We start from the raw sequence: 21,849 nt of genomic DNA on the forward strand, positions 1-21,849 counted from the left end.
TACCTGGCCAGGACTGTTGTTTTTCACAGCCTGTTGTCTGGCTATGTTCTGTCTCATTTTTCTTATACGTGAACATGTGTTGACCCATAAAAGTGTCACCATTAAAGATCCAGAGCCCAGGAATCAGAGGGTGGATGGCATTTGGAATCCTAGCCACACTGGGGTTTGTGAAAGGATCAGCACTGTTATTTCCTGGGGAACTGATGAAGGTATACTTTAGGAAGTGTGCTAAAAGATGAGAGCTGGAGAGGAGTACAGGGCTCTCTTCTGTAGTGTTCTGTGTGTTCATCCTCCAAACCCAGCCCAAGCTGTCTTTCCTTTACTAAGTGCCTCTTCCTGACCCTCCTTTGTGCCACAACTGTATTCATTGTCTCTATTCCATCTGTCTCCACATTGTATTCCAGGGATTTATTTATAGTTCTGTTTTTGCTACCATACTGTGAGCAACTCAACGGCCAGGGAGAGTCTTTGCTTCATCTCCGTGCCCTGGAAATCCAGGTCTGTCCTTGGCACACAGTAGGTAGTCAGTCAGTATTTGGATGAACAAGTGGTGTGGCCACCCAAGGGCACTTCCAAGGAGGCCATCTGTGTGTGTGGACTTAGTCTGAGTCCTTGCCATACCGTTTGGGAGTCTTTCTTATTGTTTTTGTGGCACAGTCATTCTCTTGGGCATCTGTGACTTTGGTATCTCCCTGTCCCTCTTGCCCTCAATCTCTGGATCTACCTTCCAGTGTTCCTCACACCCACTGCTTTTCTTTTCCCTGCCACTACCTTAGCCCCATCACCCAGTCCCGAGACAGTTCAGTCTGTTTTGCACCACACGAATCTTTCTACAGTTGTTGCATAATGTCCCCTTTTCACAAAACTTCAGTGACTCTGCACAGTCCAAATACCCTTCCAGGAGAGGCAGAAGCTTCAGTGAGCAAGAAAGGGTGGTCTGAGACAACATCCAGAGGGAAACCGAAGTGGACAGCTAACTGTGGCTTCACTTTGGGTGTAGGGTGGGGATGGCATGGCACAGAGCAGAGCCCAAGGAGAGATTACCAGACAGACTTGGGGGTAGTACCCAATCATTTTTGGTCAGAGGGTAGGAGCCTGGGGAAATTCCCCTCACCTTTGTAAAGAGCCTGTGCTTTGGCAGGGACTGGGGTAGATGCTAAAGTTGTGAAGCCAACCTCTTCAATAAAATCCATCTGCTTAGGTTGGCAGTCAGGTCCTCTCTGGTCTAACCCAGGTCCTCTCTCCAGCCCAACCTCCCATTACTCACCTACCTGAACACCTGAACTTACTCTACCCAGTGCAATTATCCCAGTCAGGAACTCTGCATTCTTCCTTCACATCTTACTCAACTGTTTTCCCAGAGGGAATGCCTTCCCTTCCTCTTCAGTTATCTGAATTCTGACCAGCTATCTGAGCAAAGGGCAGCTCTTATTTTTACTGATGTAATTAAATTACACAAATGCCATCTGTTTCAAAATCTTTAGCGGTTTCTGTCTCCTGCATTCATTTGCCCTTATTAGAAGCTAATTACTATTATTATTAACCTAACTTTTTATGTGTATGTCCTGTCTCTTCAGATTATTAACCCTATACCTGTACATTGTAATAGTACTGTCAATTTCTAATGTAATATTTAATTGGTGCTAGGATGCCATTGATAATGTGATGCATCATTTGTTTTATGTTCTTCTGAGAAAGAAAAATCATCAAAGAAAAACCACTGCCAATTAAACCATCACACACCATGGATTGTAAATACTCTTGTTTTCAGAGATCTTAAAATGTGAAAAAAATGCGTCTTAATGGATGAAACACAAAAGGTGTTAAATAAGTGCCTGTTTAGTTTGTTTTATTTATTGTGTGTATTTTTTTTTTATTGTGTGGAGGATAGATGAGAAAGGTTATAGTCATTGTAGGAAAAAGTTATCTTTCAAAAATTCTTGATTAAATTCCTATTGATTCTCTTCTTGGGATGTGGATTACATAACTTTCCCTTTTGAATTTAGCACACTTCCTAAAGTATACCTTCTTTCCTAAGGTGGCTTTCTTAATCTTAGTTCACTCATCTTTTCTCTCATCTTTTTGTTTTTTGCTATATACTTGTCAGTTTGTTGTGTTTTTTTGGCAGTGTTTCATATAGGAGGGGTGACCTTTGTTTTTAAGACCTCACATAGATCCTCTTTTCTAGAATACTTCTGGATCTGAAAGTCTTCTCAAAATTATAAAAAATAACAGAAGTGATATGAGTAAGAGAATTTCTAATGCCAAGTGCAAAATTCAACGTGTGAAAAATACATTTCTAGACTAGAATATAAATATTTGGCTAAACAGGTCCATTAGATAGTTATTATATCAGCAGCTGTTTGGAATTTCAGGCCCCTGAATTCACAGAAACAATTTACAGTTCCCACTGCTTGACTATGAGTGACCTTCATGAACATCACTTGACATGTAGGGTCCTTGATTTATTCCTGGGAACTATATTTTTTCGTAATTTACTAGCCAAGAGAGCAGAAACAAAAAAGTACGTTTGCTTTTATGTGCCTCCAAATTTGTATTTCTCCTTACTGTTCTTGATTAGTATTCACTTGCCTTAGCCTAATTTCTTTTGTGTGTCTAATCTTGTTTAGACATTGAACCTTAAATTCTTACTTTTCTAGGATGTATTATGAATAATTACACTAATAACTGGCGTGTTTTCCAAGCTTGCCATGTGTTAGGCCAGTGGCTCTTGATCTTGTGCACATAAGTATCACCTGGACCCAGGCACTAAAGTCACAATCCCTGGGGTAGGACCCAGGAGCCAGTAAAGCAGCCCAGGTGATTCGAATGTGCACCCATGGTTAACCCTTTCCACGCATTATCTCATTGAATTCTTATAATGACACTGTGCAATGTGTATTCTTTTCTTCATTTTATGGATGAAGACACAGAGGACAAGATGGGTTAACCCAACATTAGTAACAGAGTGGGGATTCAAGCCCAGTTTACTGATTGCAGAGGCCATTCTTTCAATACATACTAATTATGTATTGATGCCTGTTTGCTTAAAACAAAGCAGTTGCATTGCATCCTATAATATTTATAAAGGCATCTCTTTAAAATCAATTCATGAAGTACTTTTAAGCTCTTGGCTGTTGTGCAGCCATCTAGATTATGTTCTTTTACTCATGTAGTTTGCTCATCTGGATGTATAGAATTTTCGTTGGCTCATTGTCCCTGATCGATCCTAGAGGGATATCTTATTAAGTTTTTGGTGCTTATTTTAATTAATTGTTTTGTGGGAAAAATAGGCGGTATAATCTAACAAATTACAGTGGTTTATAGTTTAAGCCTAGCAGTTGTTCATCAGGGAGCAGCTCACTGAACTGCAAAGGTGGACATAAATAGTCCTAAGGGAGACCTCGTGTATGCAACCCTATCAAAGAGGAATGAAAGGTCAACTGTGCATTCAAGGAAATGCACAGGAAAGGGAAGGAGAAAAGAGAAATAGTGGCTGGGGCAATAGCAGGGTTAAGGGAGAGAAGAGAAGGCAAGAGAGAAGACCAAAGGAGAGGGAAGAGACAAAGATGCCGGTGGAGGGAAGCTTTCTCGGGAAGCTTGCAGGTCATTTGTTGGTTCGTTGTTGAATCATTTGTTGATTCCAGGTTTGGGATTCAGGTTGCTCAGAAAGGCAGCTGGGGGCAAGGCGGGGAAGGGGAGAGGTGTCCCTAACCTTTCTGGGATGAAGGGATGATTGGGTGGTTGCTATAGTGACAGAGATGGGCTGAGGGCAAGGGTGGTTGGAGACCTCTTGTCAGATGGTGCTGATAATTTCAGTAAAGTAGGAGAGGTTATCTGATGAGTGTGAGGTTTCAGCCCCAGGGGAGAGCAAGAGTAGAGTAGATGCAGTAAGGAAGGAATTCAGCAAGCAATGAGATAAGACAAGATTGGGCCAGAGCTGCACCATCAGGTTGAAGTGCCTGGGAGCCAATATGGGAAATGTGTCCCTTTTTAAGCAAACTAGATTCATGTGGATTACAATTAATGTGAAAGCTGCATTGGAAGTGATTATTTTTTTAATAAGTGGTCGTCAAATGACCAGGGATCTCCTAAGGCATTTACAATACTCAGATTTCTGGTGTAATTTCCATACAACTTTTCAGGAATTCTTCAAATCACAAATGAAGGCTTACAAAGCATATTCTCCTTTCTTGAAGACTGCTAGTAAGGCTAGAGAGAAGATTATAGGCAAAATTTCTATTTTTGATCAGCTCATTTGAGTGTCATCCAAACGATATTTGGTGGATCTGTTAGAAGTGTTTTAAGGATTTTGCAAGTTCGATAGAAATTTTTGTTTTTGAAATTTTATATATATATATATATGTTTTATTTCTAACTTTAAAAATTAAAGTATTTATACATACATATATACATACATATATCATAAGTATACAGTTTGATGAATTCCTACAAAGTGAATAGCATACAGCAACACCGAGATCAAGAGACAGAACATTACCTGTTCTTCAGAAACCCCCTTTGTGTCCCTGTCCAGCCACTGAGCCCACCCCCAAGGGTAATCACTGTCCTGATTTCTAAGAGCTCAATGTGCAGTCATGCCACACACAAACTTCTACACCATGGAAACCACCAAAGTGTTAACTTATGTTGCTGAGGTCACTTTTTTTTGTGAGATCTTGAAATAAGATGGCTTCAGCCATCTTTTGGAAATGTGGCATTAATTTGAGAAGATTGTGGCTTTGCACTTAATCTTTGTATTCAGATCTGTTCACTGCTCTTATGAACGTACACAAGCCACCCCCAGTTCCCTGCTGGGGTTTGGCTCAGATGTATTTGCTTGGTATGTGTGACCTACCCTTGGGTCATTGTGAGCCTGGTAGTTCTGGGATCTGTTGCAGGTCCTCAGTGCTTGGGAATGCAAGCAATTGTTACGTATTGTTAGTTGCTTTTTCAACTTTGATGCAGTACTCTTGGCTCTTGCTAGAGCCTAAAGAAGTGGTTCAGTTGGCCTGTAGATTTATTTCATTTTAAATGTTGAAACAGTTGCCAACATTTAAAAATACAAAGAAATCACATAATTTGGATTTCTCTCTTGTCTTGAATGATTAAGTCCCTGGCCACACCCGTCGCACTTGCCTGAATTTCTAGGTGTGCTGGGACCAGTGGCCCCTGCTGCCTTTTGATGGGTGTGTGCCCTTCACTCAGCATAGTTTGCTCCTGGACCTCTTCTCTCTCCGGCTTCTCTAGGCACTTGTGTTTAAGTGTCTCCTGAGATTGCAAGGTGAGGACTTCAAGAAACATTGCATCTTTTTATATCTTTGATTTGGGGGTTTTCTGAGCAATCTGATTTTTACCAGCAAATATATTATCTAAATCATGGATCACAAGCTTCCAGCCAGAATCGGCAGGCGTGGTACTATATTTTGTTATTTTGTTTTTATTTATTAATGCAGTTTTGATTGCATAGTGCATACTTTCACATGGTTCAAAAGTCAAAAAGCACAAAATTGTAGATGGTAAAATCTCACTCCCATCCTGTGACCCACCACCTAAATCCCTTCCTTGAGGGATATCAGTGTCTTGTATCTCCTGCCAGAGATACTTAGTGCAAATACATACATACACAAAAAATGTGTGTGCCTGCATGTATCCCTGTTACACAAACAACATACTATGCTTACTTGTTTTCATTTAATAATGTTATCTTAGATATTGTTTTATATTGGTACTTAAGGAACTTCCCCTTAAGTTGTTGTATATATTGGTATTTTTTGAAGAATTAAAAAAAAATAATTTGAATTTCATGCATTGAGGTCAAGTGTATACTCTTCAGTTGACCCAAAGCCCTGCTACTCCCTAGAGCCTTCCCCGCAGCGACTTTGTGTTAAGATGCAGTACCGCCTGGACACATGCCTTTGCTCCCAAGTCCTGGCCATCCTTCAGTGCTGACCAGCTTACTCCACGAAGGTCTTCCCCGACTGCTTCCCACATTATTTTTGGAAATTCTATTGCTCTTGCAATGGTACTTAATCGTCTCACTTCCCCAAGAATTTATAAATTCATCGTGGTTATTTTTTTGTGTTTCTATGGCACGTAGGGGTTTGCTAGTAAATATTCGATAAAATTGATTCGATGAGCCTGGATTATTCAATCTTTCTTAACTCAGAGTTGGTTGGTCTCCTGAATGGTGGTTAAAATGTAGATGACTCCATAGGGTTGTATTAGAATCCTGTGTCTTTACCAGTTGTGTGATGGGGTAGCTGTATAGGCTTGTGGTTTCCAGAGTGGGATGTGGGAAGAAAATATTAGAACTTTTATTTAATTCTGAAAATATGTATTTTGTATAGATAAATGTGTATTAAGTTTCCTAATGCCTGACCCTGATAATCTCACTTGATCTATATGATAGAGGGTTTCATGTCACATATGCAGAATAAAGTATCCTGCATAACAAACAGGATTCCTGAAGCTTGGAGGAGTTGACAGTGGGTCTGTTTGTCATCAGTGGAAGAAGATGTATGAGTGCTTAATTAAGTGGATTTTTAATTTACACTATCTAGTTGCGTATAAACAAATTCCCTCTTAGTAGACAAGTGACTTAAAATGTTTTGAGGGGTGGGGTGGGGAGAAGGGCAGAGGCTTGTGGATTGAAGATAATTTTAGCAATGGAAACACAAGCTAAACTGCTCTTACTCCTAATATGAGCTCTTGGTCTGTCTCACTGTGTGGTAAAAACATTGATACCATCTAATCAGATGAAATAGGAAATTGGCTCTAAATGTTGACACTCATCAAGGTGATAGGAAAATATAGTTTACATCAATAGTTGTTATCAGTGAACCTCAGACTAAATTTTGTTTTTGCCTTCTGATGTTAGCAGATGTTACGATGATGTTATTCATTGCATGTTTACTTCATTCTTTTTAAAATTTGATTTTGTACATGATTTATACAGCTCATAATATTAAAACAGTAGTATCATGTTTAGTTTTTAAATAAATAAAAGTATAAATGTGGGCATGTGCTTGGGAATTTTTGCTTAGGAGTATGTGAGCCTGTGAGTTTGCAGATCACTTTCTGGGCTGGAAAACCAGTGGGGTCAGGTGAACTCCGTTGGAGGCCAGACCTTCGTGCAAATCCCAGCACCATCTCTTACTAATATATTAGCTTCACTGGTTACTTAACCCTCTCCAGCTTCAGTTTCCACATTTGTAAAGTGGACTGTTGGAGAATTTAAGTGCTATATGATCTGAAAGGTGCTTAGCACAGAACCTGGTATATAGTAGGGAGACAATAAATACTAGCTGACATGGATATTACTAAATTGATTTTTATTACAGTGGTTTTCCATGGTAACCTATTTTATTTAATATTTCATCTTGGGGAAATTGGTCAACACAGGGGCCACAAATTACACAAGAAATTCAATTGCACTGTTACAAGGATTCTATACTAATGGGTTTAAAAACCGTGAGATGGGTGTGGAAGTGAGGGAAAGTTTTCATTTGACTTCCCTCCCATTTGGTGTAAACATGTTGACAGTAGAATCCGAGTGAATGCACTACTGTGGTTTTTGTACACCACTTAGCAGTGGTGGTGCCAGGGGTGCCTTAGAGGTTGCTTACCTGTTCCCGTCAGCCTCTGTCCCCTGGCCATCTGTGGTTCTCAGATGGGGCACTGTCACCTGCAGGGGCATCTGAAAATGCCTGGTGGCATTACAGACATTTCCTGGGATTCTAAATAACTGGATACCTCCAGGTGCCTCTATGTAGGACTGCTAAAAGCTTTTTTTATTTTTTAAAATTATTTTTAGTTAACGTTCTTGTGTTAGAATATTTTTGTCTGTAAGAGACTTCTCTCCTTGTCCCTGTAGCCAAGCAAAATAAAGAGTAATTGTATCAAGACAGTAGAGTGGTTTAAAATCCTTGCTGAGGATGCCCTGTTTAAGTAACATCAGTAATCAAGAGCCCTTTTCTCTTAGAGACCACTGATTCCTAAAAGGGAGAAATCAGCTAAGGCTCACATACAAGTAGAAAATAGTGTTTAAAGAACAAATGATAACCCAGTCTTTAAAAGCAGAGAATAAAAAAAAACCTCACTCAGTAAATGCAGCAATGAATAAAATATATGGTTCAGTTTCAAATTATTATGATATGTTAAAACAGTTAGGGAGGAAATGGAGAAGATGAGAGGCAGATAAGAACTAGTGACCGGGAGAGACAGACAAAGAACGGAGAGAGGAGGGGGTGTGTGTGAGTGGGAGAAGAGTAAGCTCAGAGATGAGAGCATCCATTTAAACTTGTTCTTTGTCAAGCTTTCTGTTGATGTAGGCTGTGGATATATTTAAAATTGCCACATCATATTATGGAAAAAAAAACCTTTATAATCTTATTGAAAAATTGGCCTGTTTTATGGGATGATATCATGTGTCTAGAAGAAAACATGTTAGCAGTCTGTTTTTAAATGGAGGTGGTCAGGAATCAATCACAGTTCTTGGGCATGACGGCATGAATGAATTTGTGCTTTAAACACCTAAAATTGATAGAAGAAATACAAACAGGAAACTGAAAAGTCATATCCAGTCTCAAAAACAAGACAGGCACCTCTGGGGACCAGATTTGGTACAGAATTTTGGGGCTGACGTCAGGTTCTGCCAGCTTCTGAGGATGCTCTGGCTGAGGGTGGGAGAGGGGGGCCTGGAGTCAGACTAGGCCAGGGCTTGGTAGGGCTGCCCCAGTGGTGAAATGGGGCTAGAGAAAAAAGTGAAGAAACAGAGAAAAAGTTGGCTTTTTTTGCAAGCTGCGTATCTAGGAGGACAGGACAGAAACAGAACCTATGGCTTTCTGACTATACTTACAATATTTCAGCATCACTGAAGAACCTGAGCCCAAAATATCATATAAGACAGCTTCTAGACCTGGGCTGGGAATCCAGGATCTAGGTAGTAGCTGCTGCAAAACTTCAGGAAGAGGGAGAGGAGTAGGAGGACAAAGACGGGGATGGGGGGGGGGGGGACAAAAGCCTGCTGTGAGTTCTGAAATATATGAAGAAATTGAATGCTAGAAAAAATAACGAACAAAATCACTGAGCAGAACATGACAATAATACAGATGAAGTTAATTTTGAGGAATAGTCTGATAGAGACTTTAAAATGGGTATGTTTAGAATTAAAGAGGTAAATGGTATTTGTTTCAAAGAGAGCAAGAAATGGGGGCTTAGAGTGGTGGCCCTTCTGGGGACCTGCCCAGCAGTAGAGGAGCGAGGAGGTGGAGAAGAGGCCCAGAGCCACGGCGGCTTCGGCAGCAATGTGGGCCCGTTTCCTGCAGGTTTCTTCCAAGGTAAACTCCACCTGGTTTCCAGCATCCTCCTCCTCTTCCTCTTCAGTGCCAACTGTAAAACTCTTCATTGATGGGAAATTTGTTGAATCCAAAAGTGACAAATGGATTGACGTCTACAACCCAGCCGACATCTACAACCCAGCCACCAATGAGGTAATTGGTCGGGTCCCTCAGACCACCAGGGCTGAAATGGCTGCAGCTGTTGCTTCCTGCAAACGTGCTTTTCCCGCGTGGGCAGACGCTTCAATATTAAACTGTCAGCAGGTCCTGTTCTGCTGCAACTTATTAAAGAAAACTTGAAAGAAATTGCAAGGTTGATCACATTGGAACAAGGAAAGACCCTAGCTGATGCTGAAGGAGATGTATTTCAAGGCCTTCAGGTGGTTCATCATCCCCCTAGTGTGACATCCCTCATGCTGGGAGAGACCATGCCACCCATCACCAAAGACATGGACCTTTATTCCTACTGTTTGTGCCTGGGTGTATGTGCAGGCCTTGCACCATTCAATTTTCCTGCCATGATCCCCCTTTGGATGTTTCCCACAGCCATGGTGTGTGGAAATACCTGACTAATGAAACCATCAGAGTGAGTCCCTGGAGCAACTGTGCTTCTTGCTGAGTTGCTCCAGGACTCTGGTGCTCCAGATGGAACAGTGAACATCATCCATGAACAACATGAAGCTGTAAATTACATTTGCGATCATCCGGACATCAAAACAATGAGCTTTGTGAGATCCAACCAGACAGGAAAGAATATCTGCAAGAGAGGATCAAGACATGGCAAGAGAGTTCAAGCCAACATGGGAGCCAAGAACCACGGAGTAGTCATGCCAGATGCTAATAAGGAAAATACCTTGAACCAGCTGCTTGGGGCAGTATTTAGAGCAGCCGGTCAGTGCTGCATGGCTCTTTCGACAGCAGTGCTTGTGGGAGATGCCAAGAAGTGGCTGCCAGAGCTGGTGGAGTGCACCAAAAACCTGAGTGAATGCAGGAGACCAGCCTGGAGCTGATCTTGGCCCTCTGGTAACCCCCCAGGCTAAAGAGGAAGTCTGTGATCTTATTGATAGTGAAACAATGGAGGGAGCTTCCATCCTCCTTGATGCATGAAAAATTAAAGTCAAAGGCTATGAAAATGGCAACTTTGTTGAGCCAACCATCATCTCAAATGTCAAGCCAAATATGACCTGTTACAAAGAAGAGATTTTTGGTCCAGTTCTTGTGGTTCTGGAGACAGAAACATTGGATGAAGCCATCAAGATTATAAATGATAACCCAGAAGGAAATGGAACTGCCTTCTTCACCACCAGTGGAGCCACAGCTCAAAAATATTCCCACCTGCTGGATTCGGACAGATAGGTGTGAATGTTCCCATTCCAATGCCTTTGCCAGTGTTCTCTTTCACTGGCTTTCGATCTTCCTTCAAGGGAGACACCAGTTTCTGTGGCAAACAGGGCATCCAGTTCTACACTGGGTTAAATACCATCACTTCTCAGTGGAAAGAAGATGCTTTTCTTTCTTCACCTGCTGTCGTCATGCCTACAAGGGGCCGTTAGGAGCAAGTTTCTTCCAGACTCAGTCCATTAGGAGTAATCTCCTCCTATTGCTGACCAACCTCATTTGCCAGCTTTGCTCAGGTAATTAACAGTTTCCTAGGATTGGAATACCTTTGTAACTAAGATCTATTCCAGGACCATTTGCCCCTGCAAGGTTGCTATAGGGAGACTCATAGTATAATTTGAAACCAGATTGTCACTCACTCCTCATACTTCTATTTTTGAGGTAACTACTGTAACTATGAAATGCATATCTGGAATGAGAGCTTAGATCTGTTTTTTAAGAATTCTCCCCTTTTCTGAAGACTGGAAAGAGGGGAAGGTAAGTGTATATAAAGAAGATCTTCCAATAATTGGAAGAATTCTTGAATGGGGAAATAGAATGGAAATAATTCACCCTTTTGTTGATCCTCAAACACAGTTTTGCATAAATGCTGATGAGGGAAAGCCTCTGCCAAGTTTTCCTGAGCCTCTTACTTATTCCACACTACACAAAAAATAATCCATTTCTCCTTATCCCGATGTTATAACAGCTATTTTTCTTTTCTGCTGAGTGCCACTTTGTTGTCTTAAAGATTCATGACCATTATTTAACTTTATTATTGTCAGTGTTCCAGCTTCTTAAAATCACCACTTCTCAAGGATTCCTCAGTGTGCGTTGGATAAATCAACTTTTTTATAATGTGTGCCAAGTCTTAAGTTTCAGGGTTTGTTTCACCAATCATTAATCAATGCTTCAACCATTAATTAAGACCTTGAAGATGCAAAATTTAGCCCAGAAATCAAGGGGTATTCCAGTCATGTAAGGGGGCAAGACTCTTACCTTAAGCAAGTCTAACCTGATATTACTTGCCTTCCTAGAATTTTAGATATTCTTTTCTCTTGCTTGTGTTTCTTATTAATGATACTTTTTAATGAAAAAAATCTTTTGAGTAATTGATAGAGGCTTAAAAATGTCAAAGCTCTTTGTGACACAAAGTAATAAAAAATGAAAAAAAAGAATAAGAAATTATGAAATTAAAACATATGAAGGAAACAAGGAGAGGAAAATAAGAATCAATGAGAAAATTTAGAAATGAAAAATATTGTTGGATTAAAAATCTCATAGATGGGATACATTCTAATGATGGGGATTATGAATATTATTTAATGGGTAGTAAAATGTGCTAAACTATGCCTTTAGAATGGATGGAAATACTGAAGCATTTCAGACTTAAAATAATCTTATTTATTTAAAAAATTTATAAAAAAAATTTATAGTTAAGCAAGTATGTTAAAATTAAGGGTGGCAGGCATTGCAAGGGAGACTTCTACCTGGTAAACCTGAATGGATAGCAGTGTAGAGATGGAGAGGTCTGCTTTGGCTGCAGGGAGAGAAGGTGTCTTGCTCTGTGAGGAGTGAGCACTTTGGACCCTATCAGGAAAAAGATAGCACAGAGGGATCTGTTAAAGAACAAAAGAGCAAGAAATGGAGAGGGAGCCTTGACCTTATAGTATCTCCATGAGAATGCTCCCCCAATGGGAAACTTACATACAGGTTGGTTCTTTAAAGGATGGACTTTTATTTTTAATAAGTAAAATGTTTTCTTAATGTTTCCCAACTCAATCATGTAGTGTTAAATCCACACTTTAAAAAGAAAGTTTCCCCTACTTACTCCATCACAGCAAAGTACAACTTATGATGTGTAAATATCTACCAGGTGACATAACTGATTGAGATTTTCCAGACATGAAGAATATATGTCCTCTGAACCCCAAACTCTTCCATTTTCTAGCTTGTTGTGAATTTGATTGGTTAAACATTCACTGCTAACTTCAGTTTTTGTCCTACTGTTAAAGATTAGTTTTTCCTAACTACTTTCATACTTGTTGTGATATGGAATGCTGAAGAAGAGAAGACAGTGCAAAAAAAAAAGTAAAAAAAGCCAGAAATAGAAAAAAGACAAAATTATTAATGCTTTGAGTGTCTCTTAGAACTTAGAGAATGCGTTTTGTTTGGGGAGTATTTGTTCTGTGGATGCTATGAGTATATGGATATCTGAACCACTCACTATCAGAATCCTAAGGTTCTCTGTGGCATTTTCATGGATGTGGATAAGTTTATGGATTAAATAGTTTATTTGAGGGTTACCTCTGCTTTTCCATAAACTTGTTTTAGAGCTAAGTGATATGGATATTGAGCTGGGTGGATCAATGACCTACAGAAATAATGTTTCTTTTTCTTTTCACAGAGTCTTTACAAATGTGGCCAAAACACACTGTCAAATGGTAGCAAATAACCACCTTAGAAAACAAATTTGCATTATATTTTAAGTTGAACATGTGCATATTATATGAGGCAATGCTCTTTCTAAGTATATACTTACTGTACAACAGCATATTCTCAACTTTGGGAAGCTTAAAAAAATGTCTTTCTAAGCCTTACTCCAGGCCCCTGGAATTGAATCTAGGCATCAGTAATTTAAAAGTTTTTCAGGTGATTCTTATGTGCAGACCGGGTTGAGAACCACTGCCTCTTAAAAAACTGTAGCACTAAGGATCTATAATTCCTAAACAATTCAACTTGTACAGTTTGTTCAAATACCATAACTGCATGGAACTTTTAATAGGAAGTGAGACCTGGTAGGTTTGCATAGGTTAGTGTGAAATAGCAACACATCCCAAAGTAGCTTGGGCAGAGAGTAAAAATACATATGCAGGGCCCTCTGAGGAGCTGGGGGAAAATGCAGAGGTGTTGGGCTTCCTCACCGGGATTGTTGCTGATGTTCTCACAGACTTTGAGGACTGGCTGTTGCCCTTATGAAGCTCGTTACTGCAAAGGAGAGGCTAAACCTGCTTATAATTGTGCCTAAGAGTCTCCCCCTGAGTACCTCTTTGTTGCTGAGATGTGGCCCTCTCTCTCTCTCTAACTAAGACAACTTGGCAGGTGAACTCACTGCCCTCTGCACTACGTGAGACCTGACTCCCAGGGGTGTAAATCTCCCTGGCAACACAGGATATAACTCCCTAGGATGCATCTGGACCTGACATCATGGGATTGAGAACATCTTGACCAAAAGTGGGACGTGAAATGAAACAAAATGAAGTTTCAGTGACTGAGAGATTCCAAATGGAGTTGAGAGGTCACTGTGGTGGGCATACTTATGCACTATATAGATAACCCTTTTTAGGTTTTAGTGTATTGGAATAGCTAGAAGTAAATACCTGAAACTATCAAACTGCAACCTAGTAGCTTTGACTCTTGAAGATGATTGTATAGCAATGTAGCATATAAGGGATGACAGTGTGATTGTGACCGTCTTGTGGATCACACTCCCTTTTTCCAGTATATCAATGGATGAATAGAAAAATGGGGACAAAAAACTAAATGAAAAATAGAGTGGGGGCTATGATTTGGGTGTTCTTTTTTACTTTTATTTTTTATTCTTAGTTTTACTTTTTCTGATACAAGGAAAATGTTCAAAAATAGATTTTAGGGTGATGAATGCACAACTATATGATAGTGCTGTAAATGATTGTACATTTTGGATGACTGTATGGTATATGAATATGTCTCAATAAAATTGAATTAAAAAAACAGTAGCACTTGTGTTTGCGAAGGCATGTACAAAAATTTCATAGCATTGTTCTTTGAAATAGAAAAAATAAAGAAAACCATTTAAATATCTATCAACAGGAAAATGGATAAATAAATTGGGATATAATGTACAAAGGGATACTATGTGGCTATTGAAATGAATGAACTAGAGCTACATGTAGCAGCAAGTATAAATCTCCAAAACAATGTTAAGGGGAAAAGGCCAGTTAACAGAATGATATATTCAGTATGCTAATATTTATATAAAGTTTGAAAACATGCAAAACCATGCTATATATTATTTATGGATCCCTGCATATGTAGTAATATTATAAAATAGGCATGGCAATGATAAACGTCAAATTCAGGAAAGTGATCACCCCTTTAGGAGAAAGGAGTGGGATTGAGAAGAGAGTGTATAAAGGGTTTCACCTGTCCGTTTCAAGTCTTATTTCTGAAAAGAAAAAAAAAAAAATACTTAAAGAAATAGGCAAAAGTGTTAATATTTCTTAAAGCATAGGGATGGGTATATGATGTTCTTTTTATTATTCCATATAGCCTTCTAAATGTTTGAAATGTTTTATAATAAATATAAATTATGAAAACAAAATGTGAAGTTAGCTACATATGCAAGGATGTTATGTGCGTTGACTTGAAAAATGTAGCTGAGAGCTAAACACAGCAGATGCCAACAACGGAGCTAGAAACGACACCACTTCTGTAGACATGTAGGGGTTGGGGCATTATTAAAGAGTTGATTAACAAGAAACTCTGGGGAACAGGCTGGAAGATTCAGGAATGGTTATTTAGAAATTTCCCCTGAAAACTCTTAGGTGCAGTTCAAAATATGTATCTCCCAAGCGAGGCAGTGTGGTGTGGAGAGCACAAGGGGTTTGGGTGCCAGATAGGTTTGAGTTAAATCCTGGCTCCACCACTTACTAGTTGTAGGATCTTGAATAAATTACTTAATCTGTCAGAGCCTCAGTTTCTTTACCAGTAAAGTGGGAAGAATAATGATAGCTGTCTGGAAGGTTGTTAGGTAGAAAGGATTATGTGAAATACGGGTTTGGAGTACAAACTGGTATGGGAGGTTATTATTGACATGAGCCTATAAACCTCTGAATTGATCATTGCAGCGTTTTTGTTTCCTTAATTCTTTTCTTTGAGGAGTTCAGGCTAGCCTTCTCCACTGCTTGCACCAGGCTGCTAAAATTCAGTTGGGAGCTGATTGCTCTTCAGAGCTGCAAGTCCCCTAATCCAGGGGGAAATGTAGGTGGCCCGTGAGGCTTGGCTATTAATAGAGGCTTTCTCTAGGTGATTAAATGATTATGTCTGAGGCATTAATTAGTCTCAGTTTTTGGAGGCGGTGGAGGGAATTCTTCCTTTGTTCACATAGACATTGTATTGTTTATTAACACTTCTCTGAGTGTAGGGTAGGAAAGAAAAGGATTCAAATTCTTTTTTGCTGTTTCCTAGAAGCTCTAGTTAAGGTGCCTGGGAAGAAGTGGAAATTGAAACTGTTTTAGTACTTCATTAATCTATCCTTTGGAAAGGAAATAAAATAAAAGTACTGCTTTGGAAATATTCTGACATTTCAATTTCCTCCTCTCCTTATTTTCCATAATTGTCATAATTTTCAAGATCTACTTTATTTTTTCTTTACTATCTTTTTGGAACTTTGAACTCCACATGGAGAACAACAAGGGCTTTATTCTAATTCATTCACAGAGTCATTAATTTATCTGTAATCTTTCTAAAGGACAATACAGATCAGCATCTTCGTATTGAATTCCTAATTAAGTGACTTGTGATACGGTCTAACACACACACATTATTTCAGATACCAAATAATTATTATTCTTTCTAAAATTGTATCTGAGCTTTGGAATATCTTTAATTAACACGGGTTTAAAAAACCCAACCTCCCTAGTGAAATAATGGCTGTAAGAAATGATCACCCTTATGAGGGGTGACAATGGGATTGGGAAAGCCATAAGGACCACACTCCACTTTGTCTAGTTTATGGATGGATGAGTAGAAAAATAGGGGAAGGAAACAAACAGACAAAGGTACCCAGTGTTCTTTTTCACTTCAATTGCTCTTTTTCACTCTAATTATTATTCTTGTTATTTTTGTGTGTGTGCTAATGAAGGTGTCAGGGATTGATTTGGGTGATGAATGTACCACTATGTAATGGTACTGTAACAATCGAAAGTACGATTTGTTTTGTATGACTGCGTGGTATGTGAATATATCTCAATAAAATGAAGATTAAAAAAAAAAAAAAAAAAAAGAAATGATCACCAGTGACTGCTTAATCATTAGGTGAAAAGTTGACGAGGAGCCTTATATGCATGGACCAGGCTGTCACTGCTTGAACCCCTTGATCAATTTTAGTATCACTAAAAGTGGGGTAATGAGGCATTAGGCACATCCTGATGTGATGCAGCAGGAAGTACAGAGCACCATTTGTTAAGTATTCTTGGCAAATATGCTGATCCTGAATCTGATCAAGTCTCTCAATCTAACTACCTGTTTGTAGAAAATTTGGGTATTAGAGGAACATGTTAAATGACACTATGAGAATACAGTTAGCCATTTTTAGAATGTAGGCTACCCACAGGGACAAATGACCTATCTTTTTCAACAAATAAATGATGAAAACTTAAAAGAAAAAACAGGCGAGGGGGGACTGCTATAAAGTAAAAGAGACTTAAGAGAATCATCAGCCAAAGCAATGTGTGCACCTTGTTTGGGTCCTGATTTGAAAAGCCAATTGTACGAAAGTATTTTAAGACCATCAAAGAAAACTGGGTATGGGCTAGATAATTAGACAATATTAAGGAATTATTTTCATTGTTGCTGGGTATGATAATGATACTATGATTATGATTTTTTGAAGTCCTTATCAGTTAGAGATACTGAAGTTTTGGTGAATGATCTCTGGGATTTACTTTCCTTTCATTTTAAAAAGTTGTGAGGGACATATGAAACAAGAATGGTAGAAAGCTGAAGGTGTTGAAGCTGGGTAATGGGTTCTAGCCTCTCAACTTTCGTGTATTCCTGAGAACTCTATAATAAAAAGTTTTAAATGTTAAAGTGATTTACTGGCAGCATTTAAACATCTTACTTTAAATAACAAAAATTAATGTAAAACTCCCCATATTGGTAGAACTTCAGTTTTGAAAAATTGCCTTTGGCTTATTTACACATTTGATCTGGTTATTTTCCTGGAAAATTAGTATTTATATTAACTTCTTCTTATTCTTCATCCTGGCATCACAAGGAACCTTTCAATAAACCAAGAGAAGTCATAATTATGGATACTTAGAGAGTTATTGCTATGGGTAATTACTAATCATAGGCTTTTCATACCAAGAAGTCAGTGAGAAAGATCGTCAGTGAATGGAAATAAATTAAGATGAGAATAATTTGTGTGATGTACTGAATTGGATGGTGGAAGTGTTTGTAAATACCACTCAATTTGGTATGACTGCTAGAGGTGACTACTCTGATTTCTGCAGAACACGGGGTCCTCCACCCACCCCAAGTCCATCCTTTTCTTCTCTCTCTCCCTCAATGGTGTCATTTGATTTCATTTATTGTCTTTCTGCAGTTTGTCACCAAACCTGTATTCTCGGCTTACATTGCTCTCTGGAGCACTAGAATCCCTTTTCCACCTACCTAGAATCGGCTCCCTGCCTTCCACACCAGCCTCATCCAGTGCCAGGCTCTCCTTGCTGCCTCTACACCGTTTGTACCAGCTGTTTTTTGTTTGTTTGTTTTTTATTGTGAGCTGTAACACATAAACATAACAGTGATAACTTTCAAAGTACGATTTCACAGGTTGTTAACAAATTTCAAAGACTGTCATGGGTCACAGTTCCACAACTTCAGCCATTTCCCCTATTGTAAAATATAACATACATATAGAAAGGCGTCAACTCTCGATGTACAGCTCAACAAGCAGTTATTTAGGTGATCTTCAAAAAAAGTTGTTATGGGTTACAGTTCCACAGTCTCAGTCCGTTCCCTATTATGCAATACAAGTTATATACAGAAAGGTGAAGACCTTCAAGGCACGGCTATAGAGCAAACTCCAAAGGATGCTATAGGCTACAGTTGCACCATGTCATTTTCCTCCTTCCAGCCATTCCAACACCCCAGCAGCCAAAAGTATATATATAATTATATAAAGTTTCAGCATTCATAGACCTTTGTTAAATCTTATCTTGTTTGTTGCTACCCCTTTCTCTCACTTAATCCCTTTCTCCATCTTCAGGGGTGTCTAGGCAGTGAGCACCCTAACTTGTTCATATTGAAAGGGGGTGTTGACAGTATGGGGAAGGGGGCTGCATCTGATAGTTGATCTTAAAGAGGCTGTTGCCTCTAAGTTTTAGGACTTGTCTGGCATAGGAATACTCTGGTGGATTTAAGTTTCTGAAAGGTAAGACTTAGTGAGTGACTCTTTTATAGAATCTCAGGTAGGGACCTAGGTATTTGGGAACTCCTTTTGGTAAGGTTGTGGCATGCTGTGGCTATTTTGCACCAGCTATTTTCACATGTAAGATCTTCCCCACTTCAGGCCTTTGCACACGCCATGCCCTCTGCCTGGAGGACCCTTCTGCTCTCTTTTTCTTCTGGCTTCTCATCCTTCAGGTCTCGGCTCAAACACACCTCCTCAGTGTTTTCTTCCCAACCTTCCTGTCCATGGTTCTCAGTCACAGCACCTTGCTCATTTCCTTGTTAGAAGTCCTTACAATTTATAACTGTTGTCTCCCTCTTAGACTGTAAGATCCATAAAGGGGTGGTGGTGTTGTTTCTTTCTAATACTGTATTTAGCTTACATGATTTTTGTTGAATTTATGAATGAATGATTGAATGAACATGCTAGGCTTTGGGCCAGACATGGAGACACAGTGATACAGCCTTTTCCTTCAAGTAACACACAGTCTGTCTACTAGGGAAAGCAGCTGAGCAAATCAAAAATTACAATTTAAGTTTTATGAGAAAATCATGCACTGGGTTCTTGGGAAGATGGAAAAGGGTAGTCTAGGAGCATGATAGTAGTAGTTAGGAAAAGAAGGAGAGACAGGTATTTCCAGAAGAGGGAACAGCCATTGCAAAAGCATGGTGGTCAGAGAGAGCACTGGATGGCTGGAGCACAGGCTAGTTGTGGAGGAGGGTGACTCCAGCAGGGCAGGCAGTGACTAGGACATGAGGGCTCTTTATAGCAGCTGAGGACTTTGGATTTCTGAAAGCAAATAAGAACCACTGTAGGATTTTACAAATGGGGTGACATGGTAGGATTATGTTTTTTACTTCCTTTGGATGAATCTCAGATGCATAGAGATGGATCCATTATATCTGCATGTTAGAAAACTCCAGATGGGGCTAGAAGAGGCTGTGGCTTGTGGGGAGCGCCCATAGCCATGGCTGATTTCCGTGGCCGGGAGCACACCCATGACCAGGGCAGGGGCAGGTACAGCCTTCCTCAGCACAACTTCCCTTGGCCCCACAGCTCCAAGAGGTGGGGGTGAGTGTGTGTGTGGGGGTGTCACACATCTCCAGTGACACCATCTGCACAGGGTAGGGAACGGTCGTGTTGGAGGTGCTGAGCCCTTGCTGGGTTACCACCTTTTTGTACTTGGGGCTTACAACACCATTCAAGAAGCACTTATAGATGCAATCTAGGGCTTGCCATTTGAAGGGATGTTTGCAGACACTTTGGGCTCTCCTGGTTCTTGAATTGAGCTTAGAGTAAGCGAGGAAGGAGGGTCAGTGTCCAGTATTGCAGAACATCTCTGTCTCTTGCACTCCAGTACCCTGGGAAGCCTGTCTCCTCGTGGAGGTTTGCTAGGCACTAAGGAGTGGCAGTGAGGGCGAGGGGATTTGAGAGATGACAGCACTAGAAGAGCCTGGCTGTGAGAGTGAGTTATTAACTGGCATATGGGGAGGATCCGGTGTTTTTAGAGGTTGGCAACTCGACAGATGAATCTGTGACTGTAAGTCATCTTTGTCTTGGTTTCCTCTTTTGCTCTGTATGCTCCATCAGCTGCTACGTTTTATAATATAGTTTACCTTGTGTGTGTCTCTTATTTGTAACCTCTTTTCCATTCCTGTCACTGCCCTGATCATATTTCCCTTACTCCTTCCCTGTGTATATGTGCATATGATGATCACCATTTTGTGCTTCTCTGGACTCTGCCAGATTAATTTTTCTGCAGCATGATTTTGATTAAAAAGGCTGCTTTGCTTAAAATATTCAGTGGCTGCCCATTGTCTACTGACATTCTCACACTCTTCAGCCAACTTATCTAATATTCTCTCCAACCAAGTTGAGCTACTCCTGTTTATTATGCAAACACATCCCACAATGGTCCAGACTCGGTGCCTTTGTCCATGCAGCCTCTTTCAGCTGGAGTGACCGTCTCTCTCTGTTAAACCTCCTGCTTCTTTGATATAAAGTAAAAACTTGCTTTAGAGCTGAATTAAGGAATTGAGCCTGTAGCATAAGCTGTTTACTGTTTGTTGGAATTAGACCCACCCAGGGATGTAGGGGTGTCTTCTGGCTGCTTTGTTACAGACTTCTGCTTTTGCGTGGGAATTAATTGCTGCTGGCTGCTTGTTTGAGAAGGAAAGTGCTGCCTCATGCTTAGTCATGGATGTCGTGTGCCAGTCCAGCTCTGAGTGTAATCAGAGACAGGAGATTATCTTGAAGCTGATGGTGTCCTTTTCCCTGTTGTCATGGGACGTGTTTTGAATTAAATCATTCCAGAAACAGATGGCTGACTGAGAATTTTTTCTCCTTTGTTCTCAGTGAATTGAGTATTTAGTTTAGTTTGTTTTAGTTACTTAAAGTGCTGACCTTCTTGCTTTCCAGGTTGGTGAAAGATTGTATTTTATTTAGGAAAGAATAAAACAAAGCAAAGCCAAACAGAACATCTTCCAATAAATACTCTTTACTGTGCTTTGAATTACACCAACATTTTGGTATCCTTATCTTCTCAGGTGAGAACATCAGACAAAGAAATAGAGAATCCCTAAATCCCAAAATACAGATATTTTAACTATAATAGTATGAATTTTTAAAAAGATTTACAGTACCATTAGTTCAGTATCATGTTGCAGTTGTTGCTTTCTGAAGTTACTCATTAGTTCTCTTCATTGTTTCAGTAAAGTCACTAATTGTTACCTGTATCCCCACATCTAGACAAGGAAATGGTGTGACTAATTACATGGGATTTTCCCAAAGGAATTGAACAAGTAGAAGATAGACATTGCCCCCTCTCTGGTGGTGCTAAAGAGTTGTACATTTTATCTGTGGAGATTTTTCCAGCAAAACTGAGGTCCTGATGGCCCTGTAGGGGCCGTTTGT

At 39.8% G+C, this 21,849-nt stretch overlaps 1 protein-coding gene and 1 pseudogene across 1 annotated transcript in view; both read left to right on the top strand.

Moving 5' to 3' along the window:
* KIAA1549 (KIAA1549 ortholog) overlaps positions 1–21,849 on the top strand; it is a 173,563-nt gene that overhangs the window by 33,470 nt on the left and 118,244 nt on the right. The gene's annotated exons all lie outside the window — the stretch shown is intronic.
* On the top strand, positions 9,250–10,911 carry LOC119534038 (annotated as a pseudogene).

Source organism: Choloepus didactylus, chromosome 5 (genome assembly GCF_015220235.1).
Source record: "Choloepus didactylus isolate mChoDid1 chromosome 5, mChoDid1.pri, whole genome shotgun sequence".
Classification (NCBI taxonomy): Eukaryota; Metazoa; Chordata; class Mammalia; order Pilosa; family Megalonychidae; genus Choloepus; species Choloepus didactylus.